This window comes from Benincasa hispida, chromosome 5 (genome assembly GCF_009727055.1).
Source record: "Benincasa hispida cultivar B227 chromosome 5, ASM972705v1, whole genome shotgun sequence".
Taxonomy (NCBI): domain Eukaryota; kingdom Viridiplantae; phylum Streptophyta; class Magnoliopsida; order Cucurbitales; family Cucurbitaceae; genus Benincasa; species Benincasa hispida.
Genome location: NC_052353.1, coordinates 36,090,177 through 36,097,411, shown reverse-complemented (window position 1 = coordinate 36,097,411; position 7,235 = coordinate 36,090,177).

Here is a 7,235-nt window from a genome sequence, read left to right as displayed (position 1 = left end):
ATTATACTTAAGGTGCTCCGGACTTTGGTTTTGTATTAGATATGCCAATTGGAGATGTTTTGAATGAGAAGAACGTTGATGTGTAAATTGATGTTTATGTCTTCTTAGAATAGGAATGATTCATGTGGCATTTAAAGCAAATAGCCGGAGTTTCCTGGTTTAGTTGAGTAGAACGTTGACCCTCTCTGGTTATGCTACTTGGAGGGATAGTGAATGCAAAGAATTTTAAAGCAAATAGATATTGTGTGTGTGTTTAGTTGGGTTTTTGGATGCATAGTTATTTTTTCATTGTGTTAGTAATGCTTCATTGAGATGAATACTGTAGTCTTCGTTTTCTTTATGAGCCAGTTCATGTTCTTAGTAAAACATAAATCTAATTTACTTTACTTTTCTCATATGCATGAAAATGTCAAGACGAAGTATCCTCAGTTGCTTTACGAGTCTAAGTTATATAGAATTCTTTAAGGAGGAAGTAATGAGATATTCTTCTCCCTTTGATTGGACATTCTGTTTTGTTAAGTTGGATTTCACATGTTCTGGTTTACGTTGTGATGCTGATGAAGTTTTGGTATTTTTCCATCTCTTACATTATCAACCATTCTTAGTCTTATTCATGTCACATAAAATCTATCTAAATCACATATAGTTTATGAAATGTTTATATTCTCAAATACAAATGCTTACCAGGATGTTCTTTTGTGATATTTCCTTTGTGAACTGTAATGGAGATTTTTATTTGAGTAGACATATGCTTTTATGATTATATGGATCAGAATGTTGAAGAAAGTAATGTTGGACGCATGCGTTTGTAAGGTTGTAAGGTGAGAAGGCAACAATATGATGAGAAGGCAACCATGCGTTTGTAAGGTTGGACGCATTATTGGTCGAAGTATTGGCAAGAGGCATTGCCAAGTGTTGCTCATGTGTTGGGTATAGTCTAAACTAACTAATCTTTACTCTAAATTGACACTATAGTCTAAACTAACTATAATTTTTGTTTAGTCTACAAGTTGAAAACTTGGAAACTACTAGTTTGAAATATTCATACTTCACAATGTTAAATATCGTAGGACAATGATATGAGTTTTCTATAGATAAGACTTTGCTTGAACAAGATATGTTCCATAGCTCATCAGACAATAGTCTAAGAATTTTGAAGGGATAAGCTATGGACTTCTTTAAATCAATCATTTCTAGAACACAACAACAGAGATGATAAATTAATGACCTTTACTCAAACTCTAACCAATAACATCATATTTATCCATTATTTTGTACTTACCATTTTCTCCTATGTAGTTTCATTCACAGTCAATCCATTATTGCTCAAGGGAGTTAGCTCCCAGATTCTATTTCGACTTGGTTCTTCGTTAGTGACTCGAACCTATTTAAGTGAAAATATTATATATTAGATAATTTGACTAAATTAAAAGAAGTTTATGTAATTTTTCATCTAATTACCTCTTTTTCAACTCTTTGTTGTATACTTTGTGAACCGCATGTGTGATATACATTCAATTTATAACGATTCTTTTGGTTTCTTTCACACATCTCCTGTATTTCAAAAGTATAGTATGAGCATCAATAAAAAAAGATAAAAATAAGTACAATTTTTTTTTATATACAAGAAAAAGATGTTAGAATACAACCTGATACTTTGTTGACTTCCACAACTTTGAAAGATATTCTACATCTTCTCTTGTAATTCTTGGTGGAATATTTACTAAAGCTTCTACAATTGTATCATATTTGTACAACAATTTTTTTCTTTAAACTGTCTCTCCAATTATTATAAGATCGGTGAATTTGAAGCAATACTGAAGCCTCGTGACCTTCAACTTTAAATCGTTCCTGCAAAAAAAAAAAAAATGGTATTTGTAATCTAATTATGTAGGAAGTAAATTAAAGGGAAAAAATTATTATTTTTTCACATACCAATGTATACTCAAATAGTTTCCTTTTTGTTGTTGTATCAATATCTCTCCAACTTTTTACTTGAAAAGGAGTGAAGTTGACTTGTCTAGCTAAGATAGTGCATTGGCTTTTAAAGATATCAGCATTATCTCCAACGTGTTGTTTCTTTCTCCATGATACTTCAAATCTAATCCCATGAGGTAGTTTAACTAGTTTGATTTTACGTGTGGGACCACGTACTTTTCTTACTCTAAAAGAAGATTCTAAAGTAAAAAGAAAGGAAAGAAAGTAAGTTACTAACAAATCAAAAACCAATAATATATATTATAAAAAACATGTTACCTCTATTAAGAAATTTTTCATTACTAGTAGTTGATCTAATTTCTCCCGTAAACGATGATGAAGCTTTAAAAAAATTTAGATTTTGTTGAAGATTGTTGATCTTCAACTATTTGGTTAGATGTAAATGCAATTGTAGTATTCTTGTGACTATCTATACTATTATTGTTATTGAATCTGCTTCTTACTTTTTTCATCCTTTACACAAATAATGAACTTGTTGGAAACAAACAAGTTAGATAAATAACATAATAAAAATTGAGTGTTTGTTTAAGAAATAAGAGATCTTATATTATAAAGTTAAAAAGAGATTACCTAACATAAACCATAGACAAAAAAATTAAGAATTAAATTTCTCTATTTACGTCTTCTTCGTCATCTTCTTCTTGACAATCTTCATCTATGATCAAAGGGATATTGTAATAATCTCTTGGATCAACTTTCAACACAAAATACCAGACCGGGTTTCTTCTATCTTCAAGGAAAAAAAACTTGTTCAAATTGGCATGCTAATACAAATGGCTCATTTGTAGCCACTGTGTACATTATATTCACACTAGTTAGTCCATGATCATCAGTTCTAATTCCTTTACCAAGATCGCTGATATTCCACCATTTGCATTTAAACAAAACGACCTTGTTTCCACCCATATATTGTAATTCAATAATATCATGCAATACACCAAAGTACTCTTGATCATCAGTTCCTCTCACTACTATCCTATTATTTCGTGTTTTTCTTAAATCATCACCATCCTTGATACAAAATCTAAAACCATTAACAATGTACTCTTTGTAGCATGTTACTTCTTGTGATGGACCTCGAGATAAATCTAATAACTATTTGTCAACTTTGTTGCTTCCATCGATATATAATTTAGTAACCTACATAGAAAATAGTATCAAATTTTAAAATGAATAGAAATTGTATAGATGAATAAATATCATAATTGTTGTCTTTTCACACTTACATGATCTTCAAACCATTCTACAAACTCTTTATCATGCTTTTTTTGTGCATTTATAGGGTCAAGATGTTGTAATCATTGTATGTGCTCACTAAAAAATTTAAAAGTTACTTTAGATTCTATTTAAAAATATTTAAAAAAATTATCAGTAAGAAAACTTATATATACCTAATATGTGGGAGGACATCATCACAGTTCTTTAAAATATAGAGATGAGCTTGTCTCCACTCTTGTATCGTTAGCCTTCTTGTTTGTTTGACTTGTCCCATAGGACAACCAACTGGTTTTAAGATAGATATTCCTTCATAAGGATTATGATCATTATCTTCATTTCTTCTCTTTTGGTTGAACTTAGTTTCTATGATGTGAAAGTATCTAGTGCAGAACATTATATATTCATTGCTGATATAACCTTCTACAATAGAACCTTCAGGATGAGCTCGATTGGATACATAAGCTTTAAACTTACATAAATACCTTTCAAATGGGTACATCCAACTATATTGAACGAGTCCACCAACTCTAACTTCATTTGGTAAATGGATTAATAAATGCACCATTACATCAAAGAACGACGGAGGAAACATCATTTTCATTTTACAGAGAAGTTTTGCTATTTCAACTTCAAGAAGATTTATATCGTCCACTTTAACCACTTTTGAGCACAAGATCTTAAAAAATTGCTCAATTTAATTAATACATCTCGAACTTCCTTTCTTATCAACCCTTGAAGTGCATATGGAAGAAAATATTCCATAATAATATGATAGTCATGATTTTTAAGACCAAATAATTTTCTCCCTTTTAGATCGACACACCTTCCAACAGTAGAAGAGAATCCATCTGGAACTTTTAATTTCTTCAAATACTCACAAAATGCATTTCTTTCATCTGATACAATGTACAACATGAAGCTGGTAAGTATACTTTGTTTTCTTCTTGTATTGGATGCAATTCCTTTCTTATATCCATTTGTTCAAGATCAAGACGAGACTTCAAATTATTTTTAGTCCTCCCTTTAATATTCAATAATGTACTGATTATGTTTTCACAAACATTTTTTTTTAAATATGCATGACATCTAAATTGTGTTGCAGTAATAAAGTGCTCCAATAAGGTAGCTCAAAGAATATGCTTTTCTTTAGCCAATCTTTAGAATGTTTTCACTTTTTCACACTATTGCCAAATACATGTTCTCCAAATTGGTTCACTTGTTCAAGTATATCACTTCCAGAAAAATTCATAGGAGGTAGGTTTTCTTCAATAAACCCCTCAAACAACTCTCGTTGTAGTCTCCATTCATGTTCTATGGGTAAGAAACTATGACGACCCATACAACACATCTTTCCACTATTTTTTAAATAAAGTGATCGAGTATCATAATTACATGAAGGACAAGCTAAAGTACCTCTCGTACAACCAGATAAGTTTCCATATGCTGGAAAATCATTAACTGTCCATAATAATGCAGCACCCACGTTAAAATTTTGTTTTAGTGAAGCATCATAAGTTTCAACACCTATATCCCGTAAGAACTTCAATTAATCAATTAACGGTTGTAAAAAGATGTCAATATCATTAACAGGGTCTTTAAGTCCAGGAATGAGTAATGATAACATGAAATAAGGCTCTTTAATACATATCCATGGTGGCAAATTATATGAGATAAGAATGACAGGCCAAACACTATAAAATAAACTCATATTTCCAAATGGATTAAATCCATCGCTAGCCAATTCAAGTCGAACATTTTGAGGCTCTGAAGCAAATAAACTATATGATTCATCAAGTGTTTTCCAAGCAATAGTGTCAGTAGGATGCCTAAGAACTCCATCACTTACTCATCAAATCAAATGCAAAGTCATACTTGATGCAGTCTTTCTTGACATGTATAATCTTTTTAATCTTGGAGTTAGAGGAAAATATCGCAAAACTTTTTGTAGAATATTCTTCTTTTTATTTATTTCATTTGGCTTCCACCTAGATTCTCCACAAACTAAACATTCATCAGCTTTCACATTTTCCTTCCAATATAGTTGGCAATTATTAAAGTATGCATGTATCTTTGAGTAATGAAGCCCTAAATCTTGAAGGATGTTCATTGTCTCATAGTAATTATTAGGTAGATCAGTACCTTTTGGAAATGCATCTTTTAATAACTCAAGTAGTAAAGTAAATGATTTATTACTCCAACTTCCAAGAGACTATATGAAACAACTTCATAATGAAAGACAACTTAGAATATTTTTTACACCCAGGATAAAGTTCTTTTTCTGCATCATTCAACAATCTATAAAACTGAGAAGCATTCTCATATGTTCTTCATCATAACCATGCTTATTTAATTCTCCTTTACCAATCCAGTTATCCGTGTTAAAAACACCAAAATGATCCTCTAGTATTTCAAAAACATCTTCATCATGAGTGTCATTATCATTTTCTCCTACTCATAAGTAAAACTTTCTTCACCATGCATTGTCCATCTAGTGTAACTTGGAACTATTCCAAACATTAATAAATCTGCTTCAACATCATCTCGAGTCTTAAGTACTGCATTATTGCATCTTTTACATGGACAAGATATTTGACTAGTCGTTGCATAAATAAATGCAAAATCCAGAAAACTTCTAACTCCGTTCTATATTCTTGCAATACTCGATTTCCAATTTGCATCCAACTTCTATCCATGTTATACACTTCTTTCTAAAAAGTGTAAGATTACCTGAACCAAATTAGTACTTTAAGCTAATTTACAATTCAAAGAATAAAAGGGAGAGAATGGCAATAAAAGAGAAGTAAATAATGTATTTAAAAGTAGTTTAAAGATCATCATAATACAAATAGAGAATCATTCATTCTATTATCTTTTTTTACACTTTGGGTTGATGTTGGCAAAAGAATGTTATTCTACATTATACACTTTTATGCACTTCAAAATATGAAATAGTAAGAGAATAAAAATGGGGAAGATGGAGATTCAAGAAGTATTTTTACCTCAAAAAAGCATCCACATTTGGCTACATATTACTTTAAACTAATTATTACATCTAACAACATCAAATGATTACTTTAGACTAATTTACAATTCAAAGAATAAAGGGAGAGAATGACAATAAATGAAAAGTAAATAATGCATTTAAAAGTAGTTTAAATAATGTAAGTATTGATCATGATTTTTCATTGTGTTTTTAGTTTAAAAAGTTCAAAAACCTACTTGTTTAAAGGTATGTGCTCAATGGTCCACTAGTTGGTATTGTTCAACACAAGTCATTGTTTAAGACATCCTTGAAACAAAGGAGACACAATCCATCATAAACCAATCACATGACATGGCAAAAACTTCAGTCAGGGATGTATATCATCTAAATGAACTAATACACAACGATGAAATTATACAAAGACTTACACAAGTTTAAGACTTATAATTCCAGTAAGTTCTCTCAAGATTGGTCCATTGAATGGGTTATCATTAAGCCGTCTGCAAAAAAGAATAAGAGTTCAGACAAAAGATTGTGAAAAGAAAAGGTCACAGAAGAAACCATTCATTCAAATTTTACTTCCATCCAGAAACAAAAAGATGATAGCCATTGGTTTCACAATCCTAACATGTCACACCCCATCCCATCATTTAGTTCCTGCATCTATCGCTTAATGCCAGTGGCCCATCATGTAGCTCAATCATTTAGTAAACGATCTCGTTCTCAATGATCTCGCGCATAGCCTATCGTTTACATCCATCGTTTAGCGCTGACACCTTATCATCTAATGCATCCACCTATCGCTTAACATCATCACCCAGCGTCTGTGTCTATCACCCAACGCCCATCGTTTAGTATTCCACCTATCGTGTAGCGCGTCTGCTCATCGTTTCGCACAGCACGACTATCGTCTAGCTTCTACGCTTATCGTCTAGTGCTTTCACTGATCGTGTAGTACTTTGCCTATCGATCGCCTACCTCTTCACTTAGCTCTGTGCATTACTATACGATCGCCTACCTCATCGTTTAGCTCCCC